The sequence below is a fragment of the Otolemur garnettii genome, unplaced genomic scaffold, assembly GCF_000181295.1.
Source record: "Otolemur garnettii isolate 467f Iridium unplaced genomic scaffold, OtoGar3 scaffold00119, whole genome shotgun sequence".
In the NCBI taxonomy this organism is placed as follows: domain Eukaryota; kingdom Metazoa; phylum Chordata; class Mammalia; order Primates; family Galagidae; genus Otolemur; species Otolemur garnettii.
The window spans coordinates 1,586,604-1,590,237 of NW_003852514.1; positions in this window are offsets into that span (position 1 = coordinate 1,586,604).

The window sequence follows — 3,634 nt, forward strand, 5'->3', positions numbered from 1 at the left end:
CTGTCATTTCACTAAGTCATGCACCTTCCCAATCAGTACCCCTTGAAGGAACCACTATTTTTTTTTAATGCTCATAACTCTTATAAGGCAGATACTATTTCTCCCAGCATTTTATAGAAAAGGATACTGGTCAAGAGACATTAAAAAAACTGCTCAAGATTACACAGTTAGCAGGAGTTGGCTAGTGGTACCACAGGTTGGGTGGCTTAAAAAACAGAATTTTATTTCTCAAAGTTATGGAGATAGAAGCCCAGATCAAGGTCAAGTTCAAAATCAGGCAGGATTTGGTTTCTCATGAGGGCTCTCTTTATGGCTTGCCTTCTCACTGTGTCCTCACATGGTCTTTCCTCTGGGTCCACAAGGACTGAAAGAGTGAGCTCTCTGGTGTTTCTTCTTAAAAGGGCACTAATCTTACTGGATAAGAGCCTTACCCTTGTAACCTTGTTTGACCTTCATTACTTTCTTACTCCCAATACAGCTAAACTAGGGGTTAGGGCTTCAACATGAATTTCAAGAGAACACAAACCTTCAGAATGTTCATAACATTCTAAACCCCCAAATTCATATCCTTCTTGCATGCAAAATACATTCATTTCACCTCTAAACTCCTAACTTATTCCAGCATGAACTCTAAAGTCAAAGATCACATGTAAATATTATCTAAATTAGATATGGGTGAGACTTGAGATATGATTCATCCTGAGGCAAAATTCTTCTCCGGTGAAACCAGAGAAGTTTATGTGCTTCCAAAATACAGTGGTGGGATAGGCATAAGATAGACATTCCCATGTCAAAATGGAGAGATCAGAAAAAGGAAAGGGATGATGAGCAGAACCTAAGCAAGTCCAAAACAAATTCCATTTCCATCCAACAAGGCAAATTCCGTTTTCTTTTAAGGCTCAAGGATAATCTACTTAGGCTGGATGTGCCGCTGTCTGCATCCATTGGGCATTGGTCCTACTTTCTAGACTTCTTGGGGCAGTGGCCTTGCTCCCTGGGTGAGGGTCTCAAGCTTAAGGACCTGCAAGGCAGGGGTCCTGGGACCAAGAGTCCAGACAACCCCACCCACAAGCCTCTGCGTGGCAGCACCCTTGGCTGTTGAAACAGCAGCAGTGGCTCCACCCTTTGAAAGTGAAGAAGCGGTTCAGATGACCTCAAAATCACTTTTGGGATCATTATTCCCTTATCTTGAAGGGAAAATTCACAGTTGAATAGCAATATTGTCCAGTCCTGTAGAATTCAAAGTCTGTCAGCCTTTTTCATTTTATCTCCTTTCTCTCCACTTTGGTTTGGACTGGCAGTGTTCTCACTCATAGAATTCCATCTCAGCAGGTTTCTTCTGATTGATTCTCATGATTGATTAAAATCATGGTTCATATTCAAACTAATCCACTTATCAAATAGTTGTTTAGTCACACTCATAGCTATCTCACATTTTGCAATATGGATAGTCTTAAAATTTTCCAAATCTTCAGGTACCTTTTTGCTCAATAATTCCTTCTTCAATTCTTTTTTTCTCACATTTTACTATAAGGAAGACCCAAACTGTACCTTCAATACTTTGCTCAGAAATATTCTCTGCTAAATACATAATTTTAGGGTGGAGGAGGAGGACGTAAGGCAGAAGGAGGGAGGGCATGAGCTGGGATCTCACCTAATGTGCACATTGTGAGGGTGTATAACAGTCCCCCTGGGTGAGGGGCTCTTCTACAAATGGAACTTTACCCTGGAAGTGAGAACAATGTAACCTAAAATTTGTACCCTCATATTAATTTAAATAAGGTTTTAATTAAAAATATATAATTTCATCATTTGCAAAGGCCCACCTTCTACAAAAAACACTAGAACACAATTCATCTAAGTTATTTGCCACTTTATAATAAGGATTACTTTTCTTCCAGTTTCTATTAAGATATTTCTCATTTTCGTCTGAGACCTCACCAGGATCACCTTTTATGTCCATGTTTCTACCAAGAGTCCTTTAATGGCAATCAAAACTTCTTCTAGTAGGCCAGGTGCCGTGGCTCACACCTGTAATCCTAGCACTTGGGAGGCTGAGGTCGGTGAATTGCCTGAGCTCACAGGTTCGAGACCAGCCTGAGCCAGAGTGAGACCTTGTCTCTAAAAATAGCCGGGTGTTCTGGTGGGGGCCTGTAGTCCCAGCTACTTGGGAGGCTGAGGCAAGAGGATTGTTTGAGTCTTAAGAATTTGAGGTTGCTGTGAGCTATGACACCACAGCACTCTACCGAGAGCAAGAAAGACTCTGTCTCAAAAGAAAAAACAAACAACAAAAACTTGGCTTAGTGCCCGTAGCACAGTGGCTACAGTGCCAGCCATGTACATTGAGGGTGCCTGGATCAAACCCGGCCCAGGTCAGCTAAACAACTGCAACAAAAAAATAGCTGGTCCTGGAGACCAAAAAAAAAAAAAAAAAAAAAACAGCTGGGCATTGTGGTAAATGCCTATAGTCCCAGCCACTTGGGAGGTTGCGGCACGAGAACTGCTTAAGCCCAAGAGTTTGAGGTTGCTGTGAGCTATGATGCCACAGCACTCTACTGAGGGCGACATAGTGAGCTAAGACTCTGCCTCAAAGCAAACAAACAAACAAACTCCAAACTTTTTCTAGCATGCATTTAAAAGTACTTCCAGCTTCCACCTATCACTTAGTTCCAATGCCACTTTCACATTATTAGATGTTTGTCATAGTAGCACCCCACTTCATGGTACCAATATCTTAGTTTGGGCTGCTGTAACAAAATAACATAGGCTCGGTGATTTAAACAACAGAATTTATTTCTCACAGTCTGGAGATTGAAAGATCCATATTAAGGACAAAACTCTCTCTTGAGGGAGCATAGGGAGGTTTTTTTTTTTTTTTGAGAAAGTCTTACTCTGTCACCTTGGGTATAGGGGGTCATCATAGCTCACAGCAACCTCAAACTCTTGGGCCCAAGAGATCCTCTTGCCTCAGCCTCCTGAGTAGTTGGGACTATAGGTGTGCACTAACATGCCTGGCTAGTTTTTCTATTTTTAGTAGACATGGGGTCTCACTCTTGCTCAGGCTGGTCTTGAACTCCTGAGCTCAAACAATCCACTTACCTCAGCAATCCAGGGTGCTAGGATTATAGGCACGAGCCACCTGCCCTGCCAATAGACTGTTTTTTAAAATGAGGATACTAGTCCTATCTGATTAGGGCCCCATCCTATGATTTTACTTAACCTTAATTATGTCCTTAGAGGCCCCATTTCCAAGTACACCCATGCTGGGTGTTAGGGCTTCAACATATGAATTTGGGGCGATGACACAAACATTCAGTCCATTAACAGTCAGTTTGGCTCCAAAGTCCATTCAGCCCTTAAACACAAGAAAGACTGTGAAAATTTTCTTTAAGAAACTGGCATAAGGAGGAATTAGCATAGTCAGCACATGTATTTTGCATTATTTTATGAGGATACACAGATATGCATACAAATATGTCTTTGGCATTTTTTAAAAGAGAAAGTAAAAAACTTGATTGAAGGTATTTTTTTTTAACATTTTGTTTCTGAGGTACAGTATGGTAATTGACATTTATTTACTTTTTATTTAGGTAAAATATACAAATAAAATTCACCATGCTTACCATTTTTAAGT